The following is a 16,953-nucleotide window of genomic DNA, read 5'->3' on the forward strand; positions in this document are numbered from 1 at the left end:
GAGACACTGGAGATGGTTTTTCTGGTACAGGAAGCCCTTTCCCTAAAAGAACAACCTGTCTTTTCTGCAAAGAATGTGACAAAGCTGTATTTTTTTTTTAATGATGTGGCATGGGCAAATGTACTTATCAGTACAAAGGATTCAGAAAAAATAGACTATGCTTAGCAACCTCCAGCAAAACGAGCAGAATGCGCTCAACAGAACTTGTGCTCTATAATGAAATTCCTATGAAGGCATTCAGCTCTTAAAAAAAACTAGGACAAATTATGCTGTAAGGAGTAGAATATGTAAACGTGGCAAGGAGCTTCATTTTATATTCTGGCTTCAGAGGGGTTACTTCCAGTTGACAGCAGCATAAAGGAGACAAGGATAAGACCCATACCAGCAGAAAGACAAAGCTGTCTTTGTATAAGAGAAATACAGGAACATCCCTCAACCAGGTCCGTGTGCAGGGTATTCTGAGAAAGCAGGTGGAGCGTTTGCCCCTGCCATGAGTACATTCAGACCCTCTCTTACACAGCAGCTTAAGAACTGACAACAATCTGAGCCAAACTACCAGCTCAAACACACCAGTGCCTGGCCAGCTCATCCCTGTGGTAACTGTGCAAGCCCAGCGGTGCGTGCACCCTGCATCTGCAGTACTAACAGGATGGGATAATTTCCATAATAGTCAGCCAGCAGTGACAAATAGAAAAGAAAAAAAAAAAAAGGCAAAAAAATACAGCAGCCCACTTGAACCAGAGACTGGTGGCTCTGGGAAGGCAAAGGGATGGCTGCTGGTCTCTGGTGTAAGTGCATGAGGTTTTCAAGTCCCCCTGCAGACCCCTTGGCTGTGGGGCTTCTCCCGTAAGCATGCCTGGCTGTGTGTGCCTTTGAGGCTCCTGTGTTCCTTTGCAAATCAGCAGCAGAGCTGGGAGGGAGACGAGGTGCCTGGCTCCCCAACAGGACTCACAGATAAGCACTTGCTGCAGAGTCATTTACATTTCCAGGATTTGGACATATTCCTGCCTCCCTGGGGCAGCTGTTTACTTTCAGAGCCAATTTCCCTGATGGAGCAGGGATATCCACATCTTGCTTTTCTTTCCTTTTTCTTCCCGTCCCCGCACAGGGAGCCAGGGAAGGGCCTGTGTGTTACCTAGAGAAGAGCAGCTCTCCCCCAGCCACACGCCTGGGTTCCAGAAGGGTTGCTGCCCTCACAGAACGCAGAACGACTCTGGGCTGATAGAAAATTCAAGCAAACCAAACAGCTCAGACTGCTGGCATCTTTATTTGCCACCTACAGTCAAACTTACTTACTTCTCCTTCAATGATGCCAATGATAACGCAGCGCTGGCTGGGATGCACCCCACCCCCCACCCCCGCAAGCCCCGGCCAGACAAACCCACAGGCTGCAGAAAAGGGCTTGGGTCCGCATTGCCCACCCAGCCCTAACAGCCTCTGCTCCAAGTTCACAGCAACACACCCGGACACAGGCACCCCTCGCTGCAAGGTCTGAACAAAGCTGAAGCACAAACCAGCCTGACAGTCCTGAAAGAAGTCAGTGATCTAAGGAAAATGGGTTTGTAGGTGATGCAAAGCTCTCACAGATTCACTCTGAAGCTGATGAGCCTCTTAATGTCTTCAAAACCTATTTTCTCCTCTGGGGTCACAAAGGAGGCTGCGTTTCCTGGAAGGCAGCTTTGAGGCTCTAGGAAAGCCACGACATTAGCAAATGTCCTGCCACAACCACTTGTAAAACCAGGAGACCCAGCTCTCCGTAGTGCATTCATCCTCCTTTCAGACACTTGCCCTCATTTCTGAGCTGCCACTGCAGTGAGGAACCATCCCACCAGTGATACTGAACTCCACAGGCAGCTTTATGCTCCATTTTTTCCATCTTGGCCCTTCAGGCAAGTTCTCCAAAGGCAACATCCTTGCAGGGGCCTTCTCCTAACAGTGTCAAGCTGGCAGCAGCTGGACTAGGCAATGCATGGTGAGATGGGGAAGTAGCACATCCCCCCAGCATCCCTTCGGCACGTCAGGTCAGGGTCTCGTCTCCCTTCCAGTGCCCAGCTCCCTGCTGGTCCTGGGAAAAGCTCAGAGATCAGCCCAAGCTGGGGTGGCAAAACCTCAAGCTTTGGGCTAAAAGTTATCATGGCCATAAAAGCGTCTCACCAACTGCAGAGTCAGTCCAGTTTTTCCAGCAGCTAACCTATTTAATGAGGGCCTTGGAAACGTGACCAGAGGTGAGAGCGTGGCCTGAAGAGCAGTTTTGCATGAAGCGCCATCAGCTCACACACCAGCAAGAGCCCCTTCCCCAGCCATTTCTGTAATGAGTTCAGCTGCTGCATAGCTAATGACTGTCACACACCAAAACCCAACAGGACACTTGGCTGGGGACAAAATCAGACATTTCCATCATCACTGTTACTAAAACAGAGATCTGTGAAGGATTACTTGCATATTATGGCAAACTTTGGTTGAAATGGACCATTACTTACCTTGTTAATATTTCAGTGTGTTTGAATGCACTATGGCAAACACGTATTACTCTGAAACAAATTCAGGTAGAAGGAAAAAACCTCCACAAAACAAGTGTCATTAAATAATGAACGTGCGCTACACTAAGCCATCCTGAGATTCAGCCCAAGAGCATCAAAGACAAAAAAATCCTGGTGTTCTACTTATTTATAAAGCAAAATTATCTACTCAATTAGGAAAAAGTAATCATGCTCAGTTAGACACACCAGGCAAGCATGCGAAGAGAAAAATGGCTTTGAAGCTGCTCCTGGTAGCAAGCCTAGACAGCTCAAAAAGAAAACTCTGCAATCCAGGCTTTTTTAAATTATTTTTTAAAGTATACATTAGAAAGTCTATTAATAAAGTGGCGTGAATGGACAATTTTTTGTTGCATAACATTTTCAAATCTTTAAGAGAACACCAATGCAATGCAGTTCCTTTTTCCAGTACCCACGCACTCCAGCTGAAAACAATTCCCAGCTGAAGGTGTTCTTTATAAATTGGATATTAGCAGGGAACCAAATAGAAGATACACCCCTACTGCTGTCCTCTTTGTCTCTAGATGGAGCACGGCTTATCAATTTTCCAGAGATACAGCATATGAAAATTATCTTTCGTTTTAAAGTTTTGAACTACCATGAATTAGCCTAACTTCAGTAGGGAAGGCTCGTTACTTACCTCTATTTGTTCATAATGTCAATGGGTATTACTAAGATCAAGCATTGAAGAAATGAGGGGTTTGGTCAAAAATTTCCACTGGGGATCTCAAAGGATCCTGCTCTCTGCTAGGCTCGAGGGTCTCCATCTGAATTTGCACAAAGCCATAGACAAACAAGAGAAAAAATAAAAGTATCTTGGTACGGAGAGAAAGCACAGCCAGAGTTTTCCATCATCACTTGGAAGCATGATTATTCCTTGTTCTGGGAGACGGCAGCTGGAGCCAAACCTCCCCGAAAATTGGATTTGCCCCCAGATATGATTTTGCAGTGAATGACTGACAGTTCAGTCCCACCACACAGAGGTAAAGAAGCAGCTCCCTCCACACATGAGGCCTGAAGAGACTTCTCTGAAGCTAAGAAATCAGTTTCTTGGGATGTTGATTTTTTTTTTTTTTTACCATCTTTCCTTGTTAAAGGAAATTAATGGGAGATGAGCAACATCAAGCTGCACCCTGATGATTCCGTGGGAACAGAAAATCCCAACTGCAACATGGGCTTTGCCACAGTGGATAGAGGAACTGGTGGCCTGGTTTACCCACTCAGGAGTTCACCACCTGATTACAGTATTCTCTGGTTGAGAGTTGGAGGAACTCATGAGTATTTTTTAATCAAAGTATTCTTCACCGAGACCATAATTATTTCCTCTGGTCCATCTCCCCCAGCCTGCTCCTGCTTAGGGAGCAACATCTCTCCTTTTAATCCACACATGGTCCATACACACGCCAGGAGAGCTTTGCTGTTGTTGCAAAGACAGGAACATAAAGATACAGCTTTTAAAAGCAAACAGACAGCAGCTTTCACATTACTTGAAGCCCTTCACATCAACAAACCCTCTTCCTTCCCATTGTGCCCATGACACAGCCCAGCACAGGGGGACCCCAGGGAAGCCTGGACCTCACCACAGCTGAGACCCCAAGACACAGGGTCTGCAACCCCAGTTTGCCTGATCTTTCCCCAGGCAAGCAGCTCTTTGAGGAGGCTCAAACTGCAGCCCCAGCAGGTTCTCCAGCACCCCTGGGCATAGCAAGAGCCCTCTGCTGATGCCTGCAGAGGCTCCTGAGATAAATCAGGCTTCGGTATGAGATAAACTTCAGTCAAAAAGCAGCAATGCTAGAGCAGGGAGGAGGACCCTTACCTGAGCTACTGCCCTCAGCCAGCCAGGCTGCTGCAGCTCTACCAGCCAGAGCAGGACCTCCTCACAGGGAGCACTGCAGACCCTTTATAGCCCCACCGCTTCCCACCTGCCAGCAATCATTAAAGGGGCCAGAACCCTCCGGAGCCTGAAAGCAAATCCAGCTGCCCATGGTGGGCAGGCAGCAGCCCAGGGGGGCCCAGGAGGGGAGGCTGCCAGCCCCCCATGTGGAGGAGCTTTGAAGGGGGCTGGGGGGGGTCGCGGCAGACTGACGCACCCGCCTCGCGCCTTTGCTTTGCCCTTTCTCACTAATGAGACCCACTGGGGTGCCAGCCCTCGGCACATGGAGCAAAGCCAGCCACAGGCAAGTGGTGTCTTCTCTTTTTCTGCACTGGGCAAGATTACTGTCCTGCACAGACGCATTGCAAACAAGAGGAAAAAAAATGCAGCAGTTTCCTTCTGCTGCACTGGATGCATTGGGGTACTGCCTCTTGCGTGGACCGTGTCAGGGTTAGCTCCATCACTCCGTTCTCAGATGTGTGTTAGGTGCTGGCTACATGAGCACCTTACAAAAAAAAAAAGCAATTACTGAGAAAAATGTCTTAAACTGAAAGGCTTTATGATGTCCCAGTTTTCCCAGTTTATTGCTCTGCCTGTAGTTTAAACACTAAAAGCTAACAAATAGCAGGTATCTTGATTTTACAATAGAAACCCTCTGAGCTGAGCAATCCCGGGCCCGTTTCCAAGGTTAGCACCCTGGCGGGTAGGGTGTTTCGCCAGCAGTGCCGTAACAGAGGCTGTGCCAAGCACCCGTACACCCGAGAGCTCGTCACCCGCTGCCGTGGGTGCATGCTGTGCACCCAGAAATTAAGTGCTTTAAAACTTAGTAATATCACAGCTACTTCTGCCAGGCACTCGGAGCAAACTCGTCTGCCACCTTCTGTTCCTGGAAGGATATAACGTCCATGGAAGAGCATTTTCCCGTTTTTCTTTGGGCCGGGCTGGTAGGCAGGGACAAGGGAGAGGAGTTTTTGGAGTTAGGGGCTGATGGCTGGCTCCTGCACCCCTGTGCCGGAGCCTGGGGCACAGCCACAGCACACAAACATGGTAAGCAGCAAAAGCACTTGCATTTCAAGGCTAATTTACAAACAGAAGGAGACAGATAAATGATGGGTGCCAGGGCCTTGGCTTCCAGCACACGTGCTGAGAGGCATTTCCCCCAGGTACATTTGATGGTGATAGGAATTTCCTTCCAGGGAAAGCACAGGCTGGTTTTGCATTGCAGCAATGCAAAATGACAGCTGCACATGGCCGTATGGCTGAAAACTCAGTTGCCTTTAGACATATTGATGAATCACTGTGTTTGCTTTGTGATGGACTTGCTTAACCAGGCAGGAATAACCTTGGGTACCCAGGAATGCCGCGTCACCTTTGCTGATGGGATGCGAGCTGCAGCCCAGAAAGCATCTCGGCACAGCTCTGTGTGGCTCCTGGGAAGGCACAGGAAGAAAAAAACCACCAAAGTGGCATTTTCTCTGTCCCCAGACTTGTGACTGAATGGATAATTGAGAAAAATAATCAAGAACAATGACTGCTCGACAATGGCGGCAAATTGGGTTGATACTCTCAGTAGTCCTCAATTACTCTGTACAAATGCTAATTGGAATAGTTCCTTTCTGTGGTGCAGTCAGCACAAATCTCCAAACCCGAGATAGTTTTTCTTTTTCTGCAAGCCATCTGTCACGCTAATGTATCTTGTTGCTGGGAGTTGGTGCTTGGTTTTTTCCTTTAGCACCGTTCCAAAGTGAGAGCCCAGCCCCAGCCCCCGCGCTCCTCCATGGCTGATTGTTTCTGTACGGAAACCCGCTAAGGGCTGCGTGGGGAGATTCATATCCAGGGAGCCCGGTGCCCTCTGGCACACCTTGGCATTGCTCTGAAGGGGAGTTGCAAATATGACCCTCAGCTGATGCTTCTCTTTCCTGGGGATTGATTTATCCTGATAGCTATGACTGCATCTCAAGGTGCATTTAATGATTCATTCTTTTTAATAATGCAAACAGATATTGAGGAGGTCTTCAGTTTCCCGAGATGGGCTCTTTTAATAATAATAATAAAAAAAATTTTTTCATTCGTTCTCAAAATAATAACAGGAAAGCTCAGGGGAGTTCTTGGTCTTGGCACATCCTTAGTTTATAAGGAATTTTTTGAGCTCTCTCCTCCTGCCATGCTCTTGTCCTCAGCGAGCTGCTATTGGATGTGGGGGGATGCACTGATCTGTCCTTGCACAATGATGGACATTTTCTGTTCCATCTCCCCTCCTCCAGCCTTTGTCAGGTAAGGTGGTCGGGTCATTTCCCTTGATCCCCCTGCCCCAGTCTGTCCATGTTTAAGCGGGAGCAGCCCACCTTTAGCTGCCCAGTGTTGCAGCCTGGCTGATGCAAGGCAGCTTTTATTAGGGCAGTATTTACCAAGGTCAAGTCTGTCCACACTGAGGCATTCAATTCTTATCAGCAAAAATCCATGCGTTATGTGTAGCTGTATCCCCGAGGTAGTTGCAGAGGCCATGCAAATCAAAGTCCAGCTGCCAGAAATTGCACCAAAGAGGCGTTTATTGACAGATCTCTTTTGCCAGAATAAAAACTGCTCCATTATTATATGATAAAGCTCCTGTCCTGGAGCTATGGACCCAGAGAACGGCAGGATATTCCCCATGGCAGGCTCGCTCTCCTCTGGGGTATTTGCTCCCATTATGCTTTCCCCTATCTAACAGTGTAAACATTGAGTACCCTGAATGTCTAAGCAAAGGCAGGACTGTGCTAGCTTTTTCTTGAATGTCATAAAAGCAGCATCCCTACAGAGCAGAAAGTCCAGGTACACCAAAGCCTTCAGTAATCGCATGTGACAGCATCTGGCAACTGGAGCCTGACACCTGCAGTCGGCGCGTCACCCAGGGTTTCCTGCCAGAGCCCGTACTCAGAGCCACTGACAAGTGAAAAATACAGAACAAAATCAATTATTCAGCTCCAAGATGCCCTCCCCGGTGCGTGGGGCAGGAGGGGTGGGAAGACATGCTGAAGTTGGTGGGACCACCCATGCAGCGGGTTCTCAGGCTTGCAGGAAAACTTTAACCTGGTTGTTTGCTGCTGTGTTTTTGCTGCTGTTTTGCAGAAAGTTCTCGATTCCTCCTTTCTACCACCGCCAGCACAGGAGTGGGTGCTGCCCCCATTCCCTCCTGCTGCTCCATGCCGGTTTAAGTGTCTCCTTTGCTTTTGCACTTTCTGCTTCCTTTTTCCAAGCCCACACTCTTGTTTGGTTTTGTCTGCTTGAACGTAGTGTATTTTCCCATCATAGTACTACTTAAGTGGCACTTTAGAGATCCTTCATTCTGCCCCAAAGCCCTTTCATATTGTATTTCTGTTCACAGCATTTCCCTTGTCTGCTAAGAATTCATAAGAACTTGAGCCGCCTTTTTTTTTTTTTTTTTAAACCCTTCCTTCCTAAGAGAATGTGGTTTGTGTGATCAGTCCGCAATGCTGGCCCTCGGCTTTTGAGTATCTGTAACTTCGCATAACTGTTGACCTGTCAGTCTCTCTCCACACCTTTTGAACCTTTGAGCTGTTTCAGCGTGATGTAGGATACAAGCTGGAACACCATCAGAGTGCTACAAGTCACTGCAAATAGCTGGATGAAAGAAGATGAGGATGCTGATGCATCCCTACCAGACATCAGAGAATCTGCCCACAGGTTCATCAGCATCCAGGCTCTGGTCGTTATTTTGCTGCTTGCAAAAGTGTTAATTTCCCTAAAAAATAAAATTCACATCCCTCCAGCGCCCCAGGTTTTCTGCTGATTCAGGAATGTGGCTGGTGTAGCTCAGAGCAAGCACATCTGCGAGAGCTTGCACCACGGCTGGGCCAGAGCACTGCAAGGGGATGGTGATGGTGTCACTGCCTCTTTGGTCACTGCTCGGTCCCAAAGCAACACTTTTTGTCACCGGCCAAAGGACTTTACACGTCTTTGCCTGTATTAATTGCTCCAGCCGCACAGTGTGCCACTATGGCAGCAGGTATCAAGTGGGTGATGTTCATATCATAGATATATATTTTTTAGCTGAGCCTACCCCAGTCCTTGGTTTTTTTTTAAAAAAATGTTTTGCCTCTGGCAAAATCCTGATAGTCTACCGGGGTTACATCTCTGAGGAGTCTGGGCTGTACTTTTACTATTAGAAAAAAACATTTTCTGCAGGCGAAACATAATTTCTGAAGGCAGCAGCACCCCTGCCTCCCCAGGAGCTCCAGCCGCTTGCTCAGCAGCTTGCGCTCCCAGGCATTAACCGGGGGGCTCGGTGGCACTGGGAGCCTTTGCTGGATCCCTGGAGATGGGACAAGCGGTTCCTGGGATACGGTCCCAGCCTGCCCGGGCTGCAGTTCCCCGCAGGAGCAGGAGGGGGCGCTGCGGGGCTGCGGCTGCTGCCGCTGGAGGCGGGGGGGCGCGGGGGTACCACCTCTGCTGTCACACAGCCCGTCAAGTGTCCCAACGATGGGCAGCTCAGGGTGGAAACTGCTCATTCCGTAAAAATTTTAACTAAAAAAAGAAAAAAAAAAAAGGTTCATAAACCCACAGTTTAAATCTAGTTCTCAGGTTTTCTGTCTCTGGGATTAATGATTAATTTTGCAATCTGTTGTGACTCTCATGAAGGAGGAACGGGTGAGGATTCTCCTGTGGCTGTTATTTATTTATATATATATAAAAATATATTTTTATATATAATATATTTTATATATAAACACAGAGAGAGAGAGAGATATAAAAATTATTAACCCATGCCTGGAATAAGTGCAAACTCTGGGAGTGGCAAAAGTTACTCACACGGGTGCCAGGCCGGCAGCAGCGCCCGGTCAGGCTGGGGCTGTGCCCTGGGATGTGCCTTTCCCATCTCATCCCACCAGTGATGCTGCGTTGGGCACTTGGCATCCAGGTACCCTGGTGCAGTTTGCAAAGGAAAAACAAATGTCAGGAATTTTCAGTGCTGAAAACCAGCACAACCTGGGCAGGGAGTGCAGGGATCACGCTGAGACCCTGCTTTATCCACGGAGCCCGTGGCAGTGGGATGCACCGGGCAGGGGCAGGCAGGGAGCCTGTGCCCTGGAACCGCAGGAGAAATGGGTTTCATTTTTTTTTTTTTCCAGCTTTTTTTTTTTCTCAGCTCCAGCTATTTTTTTTTTTAATTTCAGCTATTATTATATTATATTCAGATAAATAAATATTTATCTATTTATTTCAGCTACTTTCACTGTAGCTCCTTGCACAGAACCTATCCGGAGCAAGAAATCCCTGGGGGTGTTAGGGAAGGGAGGCCCCAGTGGGAGCAGTCTGGGGGTGCTGGGTGCTGTCACGCAGCCCCAGCTGATGCCCACACAGCAAAGGATCCACCAAGTGCTGCCCGTCACCATTCGGAGCTGCTGAGCTGCTCTTGGGAGGCTGGTGGCTGCAAGCGCGTATGGAGCTGCTGCAGAGCTGCCAGCGCAGGGCTGGTCTCCTCGGGGTAGTTACAAGGGAACGGTCCTGGCTGCTCTTAAATATTTCAATCTGTGGGGCTCCCCCCAGCCTCGATAGCGAAGGTCCCTCCAGTCCCTTCCCAACAGGCGCTTGCCCAGGTCTGACGCTGGCTGTCAGGGGTGCAGCCTGCCGGCGAGGTGGGCTGCCGGAGCTTTCTTCATCCATTTGGATCATGAATATTGGATGCGGTGAGTGCTCCAGCTGGGCTGCCACAGAAGCCACTGGTTTTCCCAAGCCTGCTGCTGAGCCTCGCTGCGTGCCCAGGACGTGGTGAGCAGCCCAAGCCTCAACGCTGGCACTGCTGCAGGGCCGGAGCTGGGAGCGGGAGCTTCTCTGTAATGGCTGCAAGTTTTGGTTGAATTTTGTCCCATTCCAGCCTCCTCCAGCCCAGCAGTGTCTTTTTCCAGTAGACTGAAGGGTCCTCTTGTAGCCAACGTCTTCTGTGCTGTGACCCATGGTCTCCCCAGCTTCTCTCTGATGTTTTAAATAGCTGCTGCTTTGCCTCAGTTTCCTTGTAAATTGTGAAAATCTTTAACTCCGCCACTGAGGGAGTATGAAATAGGGACCATACTTCGGGGTTTCTTACCCTTCCACTCTTCCCATGGGTTAGCCCACTGATGGGAAGTCATCGCCCCCGGGGTGGGATGCGCGGATGCCTTCCACACGCAAGCGCTATCAGCAGAGAGACGCGCCTGCTCCTTCGCATTTCTAGGGATGAGGTTGGAGATGCAGAATGAAATTGCTTTAAATGAGACAGGCTGGAGTAGCTGGTGATGGAGAAAAGCTCCCCAGGGAGAAGCCCACAATGTTGCAGGTTAGGGATCAGCCGGAAGGTCCTGAAGGACAGTTAGAGCTGGCCGATGCAAACATGTTGGATTAATGGCCTCACCTTCAAACGTCCCGGTCTGAAGGGCTCCCAGCCGGACTAGGACAGTGAAATACAAAGGTACACATCATTATGTGCCAATCTTTTAATTGTTTTGCCTAAATGGGCCCTGACCATTCCAAGTTTTAATTGTTACTCTGAGCTAAATGAAACCTAATTTATTTTCAAGCATCTTTCCTGACATCTTGAAAAACCCAGCCGAACAAAAACCCAAAGACCCTCCAGCAAACAGGGCAGGTTGACAGATCTTTTTTCCCCACAGTACTTTAAACTGCAGTTTAATCTTCCTGACCTCTTGTTTCTTGTTCCAGCATGGAGCAGGAGGAGCATCCCTCGCTGGCTGGGAAAGGGTGCTGTGCGTGGGGAGGACAAGTCTACCCCTAACACAACAAGGAGACATAACCAACCAAAGGAAAACCCCAGCTGAATGGCACCACCGGGAACAAGGACAGGCCTGTCAAAGAGGGGAGAGGAAGAGTTTCTTCCCCCTGTCCCTGACCCATGATGCCTGCAGCATTGGTGCTGCCCGAGCTCAGCCTTGGTGCAGCTTGGGCTGGGGTTGGCGCTGTGAAACCCTCCTTGCACACCCCTCTGGGGAGCTTCAGGGCATCACCTTCTCCCCTTCCTTCTCAAATAAAGGCCACCTGGACCTAAACCCATTTTTATTTTTTTTTTCTCTCATTACAAATAAAGTACCAGAAAAATAGGAAAATATGGTAGAAACCCCCATTCTTTCTAGCTCTTTTTTTCCTCTTGTCTCTGGTTTAGGCTCCTCATTTTTTTGGAGGTGCAGGTCCCTAGGACAGCCCTGACATCCCTCGTATGACAGCTTCTATAAGCAGCTCCAGTTGCTGTTGCAGTGGTAACACGAAGCCCCACATCGGGCAGGGAGCATCTTGCAAAAGAGGAGCTCAGTGCTAATCACCATCCAGTGCAAACAAAACATTAAACCCCCACAAACCCCCATTACTAATTAACCGTATGCATACTAAGGGCAACAAATTTCATCCAAAGTTCCTAAAGTACCAAGATGTCAATCAAGAATATAGTTTCTGTTTTATAAGTAGGGAAACTGAGACAGCCAAGCCACAGTTTACCGCAGAGGTGTTTTTCCCCGTGGGCTGCAGCCCCACGCACGCTGTGGGTCATTGCACAGGGTGCTACCTGTGGATACCCATCAGAAGCAGCTCTGATTTGCCCCAAAGTATTTTACGGGACCAGATGAAAACATGGATATTGCTGCTGAACACACTCTCGGTACACACCAGGAGAGGGGCTAATGGCATTGCTGTTGCACTTCTCCCCGCGTGCCAAGCAATTCCCAGCTTGCTCAAGAGCCTTTGGAGAACGGTAACAGGCTTGAAAAAAATGCAAATATACCAGAGCTGAAAGAGGGGAGGGGAAAGCAAAGAAAAAGCCCCCAGCAGTGCGGAGGTGGCAGTGTTATAATCTCAGGCTGTCATCGGTTTAACATTATTAAACAACTTCTTAAAATAGCAGACATAATTATTCCTATATGAAGCTCAATCTGGAGAGCTTTAAGGGCTTTCGCTGCTCTCCAGCTTTGCTGCTCCCGCACGGTGGGCTGGGACCCTTGCCCAGCCTGTCCGGCAGCGAGGCTGTATCCCGAGGAAGCCTGGGCATCAGCCCTAACCCAGTTTCATGGGCTCAGCTCTGCTGACAGGAGCATAGTTTTTTGTTGCATTTTTAATTGTAAAAAAAAGTATACATGAATAAAATACAGCTCATTTGGGGATATGACCTACTTCTTATGGGAAGATAAAACAAGCACAGGTTTGTTTTTTTATTTAATTTATTTCAGCTGTTCTAAGTCAGATGGAAGCAGATCAATAGGAAATCCATAACTACTAGGATGGTTTTTTCTGTAAATAATCACTACCTGATTGAAATGATAGGGCGCTGTTACATTTCCATGATGAAGCCTTTAAACTTCAGATCAGTAGAGCAGTTTTGACAGTGCATAATTTATATGGAAATAAATAATTTGATGGGGATTTTATATGTACGTGTTCTGCACTGCTAGAGAGTCCTTCTCTGTTTACCTAAATTATGAATAATAACACTAAATAATGTATAATCCTATCGTCCTGGACAAACACAGGTCATTCTGAAGTTCGTTAAGCACAGCAGGAGCTGCGGATGCTCTCTCAAGAAGCAGACCCTGTAATTCCTGCTAAAATAAAGCACAATTTGCTTTTCAAGAGTAAATAAGAGCTTTCACTCAGATATTTGAACTTGTCTAACACTGAAGCAAGGCAGCTTTAACAGCCGCATTATTTCAGTGTAAGATGTTGGCTGGGCACTACGCAGCCTCGGGAAGTGTCGCTTGCCCCCTCACTGCAGCAGCCTCTGGTGAGCTGAGCTGGAGATGTTAAACCAGCATCGAGGTGCACACAGCCCTCAGTTATGCTAAATCTAAATACCATAGATTTACTTATTAAATATGAAGAAATGAGCAGGATCTGGCCCGCGCTGACATGACAGCATGCTGAGACTTCAGACGCTGCTGCTCCTTGCTTGTGAGCATGACACCAATAGTGTCCCTTGCCTTCAGAAATGTCCCATTTCTCCATGGAGGTGAAATCACCAAGCTCACCTCCGGAGAAGCTGAGTGACATTTCGGTACTTATTCAAATTAGCTGTTATTAATTAAATAACACCTTTCAGCTTTCTCTGCAGATTTTCTCCCTGAAGTTGCAGTGGGAAGCTGGCGTGTGTCAAGATGCCAGGAAGATGCAAGAACTTCAGGGTTATATTTTCATGAACACGCACCTCATTAAAGATGTTATCACTGTAGGAAAAAGAGAAATGTATAGTCATGCCTCTTTACCATCTCCTCTTTTGTGCTTTCCATCTCCTCTAGCCCAGAAGCCCACCACCATATGCTTTTAAACACGCCTAGAAAGGCAGGTCTTGTTCAGCAGCACTTCGCTTGGGCTTTGTTTTGGCTCTGATGTGAGTCCTGGGGTCCGAGGGGTGTCAACATGTGTCGATACACTTTGTGATCAGCAACGGAGAGCTGCATCTCAGGTCTGGGGCTTTGTTTATGTGCAGATTTACAGGTGCTTGATGGTATCTGGGACTGGCTGGGGTAACAGGGGCTTTGTTCCAAAGCCAGCGTTGGCTCACGCAGCCCTTTGAGCAGATGGAGCCGCATCAGCCCCAGCTCAAGCAGCCGCCAGCCTGAATGGGCCCAAGGCATCAAACACCTCCGCACCCCAGCCACACGTGGCTTGCCTCTTAGAAAAATGAATTCCTGCTGCCCTAACATTAAAGATTAAAAGCAGCTGCATCTCATCACAGCCAGAAGATCTATCTGGAGACGATGACAAAAATGACTTATTGGGGAATAACCTTGAATGCTGGTGCTGCGTATTCTCAGGGCATATTAATCACAATTAGTGCGTGAATACTTCTCCTTTAACTGGACATGGAGAGAAGGGTGAGGCCTTGGGGATTTCGGAGATGGTTTGATTAAAAATGTTGGACAGAGCCTGCAGAACACCATGGTACAGACTGCTTGGGGCTTGAAAACATCCAGTTAGAGCCAACGGATTCCTCAAATACAGCCCTTGGGATAGGAGTCGGGCAACACAGCGGAGCGGGCTAACCTTTCGGTTGATATACTGCTTTCCTGTGTTGCAAGTTGTAGTAATAATAAAAAATAATCTTTTCCCTATAAAGTATACTGGAAGACTGAATTGGCCAGAGACTTGAAGATGAAGCAGTGTAAAAACAAGAAGGATGTTGGCACAGTGATGCCACATCCTGACTGCAGCTGCTGCGGTGATGGGCACCAGGCTAAGGACAGCAATGCTGACGGTGTCACCTCCTCTTCATCCATCTCTATTTCCACTGGAATTGTTTGTGGCACAAGCCAGTGTGACTGACTGGCTAAAGGCCCTTCAATACATCACCCGTAGGGACACCGGGGTAAAACTGATCAGGGTACACAGCACCGCAGTGCCCGTCACTGAAATCAATGTGACCTGACACTTATTTTGCTAATGGCACCTATTTTGCTAATGGCACGTTCTGCAGCCGTGGGGAGGGCCAGGCGAGGGGCAGGCCCACGCCATCCACAGCCACCTCTCCTTTCCTTTCAAGGCTCACATCTGAGTGGCTGGTTTGCGATTAAATGTACATGGGGTAATCGCTGCAGCCATCACCTACCCATTATAACCACTGCCCGCTGAGGTCACCTTAATCCAGAAAACTAAGGTATATAAAACCTTACATGAAGATAAAGCAAAGAGGCAGCTCTTCCCTTTCTATAACGTCCTGTATCCATGGGAACAGGTTGCAATCAGATATCTACACAACAGCGATAGGCAGAAACCCTGCGGTGCACGGAGGAAAGGTCAGCCTGGCACCCTGGCTGCCGTGGGGCACTTGGGGGCACCCACTGAGCAGCCGGGATGCTGGGGACACCCTGCTCCCTGCCATGCGAGGCACAGGTTTAACACGTACAGCATGGCTGTGGGGCAGCCAGTTTGCAGAAAGAAAAGCTGAAGTGCCGATGTGGTTGTTCTCAGGGAGGGAGAGCTGGTGGGGCAAGCAAGGGATGCTGCCGCTGAGTGAAGGAGACCCCACCAGAAGACCCTAAAACTGGGTGAGAAAAAGCAAGGAGGGAAAATGCTGTTTTTTCTAGTTATATTTAAACACCAACCTTTTGTGGCTGGAAAAAAAAATAGAAGTAAATAGATAAATCTCAGAAGGAAGGAAGAAGAAGAAGAAGAGAATAAATATCTCTCAGCTACTTCTCATTAGTGGAGGAGTATTAACTTGGGTGAGTATTTTGCCTGTTGACACAGCATCCCCACCACAGACGCGCTGGTTCTGCACAGCTAACAAGCTACCAGCAGGGAGGAATAAGACTATTTAATTTCTTAGCACACCTTGAACAGCCCATGGGGCTAGCTCACATTTGGGAAAATGAACACACAGCCCTGACAAATAGCATTAATAATGCAACACAAGGACTTGTGAGCAGACCACCGTGTGCTAGAAACCCCCAAACCACATACACGGCACCTGAGTCAGCTCTTTACCCTGCCACAGCCACGTGTGGCTGAAACCCACCCTCATAAAATACCTTTGAGTCTTGTCTCCTTGAAACTGGTGAAAGGTCTTCAGTCCTATGTCCAGAGGAGGTAACAGTGAGGTTCACATGCAGGGATTTGCAAGAGCTCCACGCCGTCCTCCTGGGCAAAAGCAGGACAAGGATGCCCCAAAACACTTGCCCAAACCTCACGTCACCACAGCAGCAGCTTCCCCAGCAGCCTGAACAGCTCAGCAGTGCTCTTGGTGCCCATCCCTGCAGGATCGGGCTGTTGCCTAGCAGGGGCTCTTGCCTTACCTTGACCTTCCCAGTGGATCCTCACCTCTACTAGCAACACAAGTGTAAGAGGAGCAGCACTGGAGAGCATTTCAGCTATACCTAAATGTATATTTATAGGTATAATGATATTTTTTTTCCACTGGGTAAAAAAGGTCTCTAGAGCCACAAGCTGCTCCAGCAGCAATTAAAGGAGAACATGACCCATCACAGCCTTATTATTCCTGGCTACTTGATTACTGCTCATGATTGGTCTCTAATGAACCTCTTGCACCCACACCTCATGATTCAATAAGTGTTTTCAGGACACTCCTAACTAACGGGCAAATGGAGCTGGTTCCCACCGGGCCCCCACCACACCTGGGGCCATAGGAATGACGTGCTACAAGGGTGCAGTGAAGGCAGCATGTCCTAGGGGTGGGAGGAGATGCTGCCAGAGAGGGTCTTTCATGTCCTGGGAGATACAGGCCAAAAAATGCCTTCCTGAGCTTACAGAAAGGGGATTGGATTTAACCCCCCCCTAACACACAGCTGGAGGGTGGCCCCCAGGAGCTCGCTGAGGTCTCAGAGTGCCCATCTTCCTGGCCAGCCTCCCCCGAGCTGCGCGGGCTGGGGGCTCGCTTGCCTCCCACGTGGAGTTTCTTGGGTTGCATCCCTCGCTCCCGGTGCTGTGCACTCCATATGGCACCCCGGCTGCGGGATGATGTGTGCGCTGTGGGGGAGGCTGATGGCAGGGACAGAAGCAGCTCCAGCCCGCTGCAGTCCCGAGCAGCTCCAGGGGAGCAGTGAACTGCCCGGG

The sequence above is a fragment of the Falco peregrinus genome, chromosome 2 (genome assembly GCF_023634155.1).
Source record: "Falco peregrinus isolate bFalPer1 chromosome 2, bFalPer1.pri, whole genome shotgun sequence".
NCBI lineage: Eukaryota > Metazoa > Chordata > Aves > Falconiformes > Falconidae > Falco > Falco peregrinus.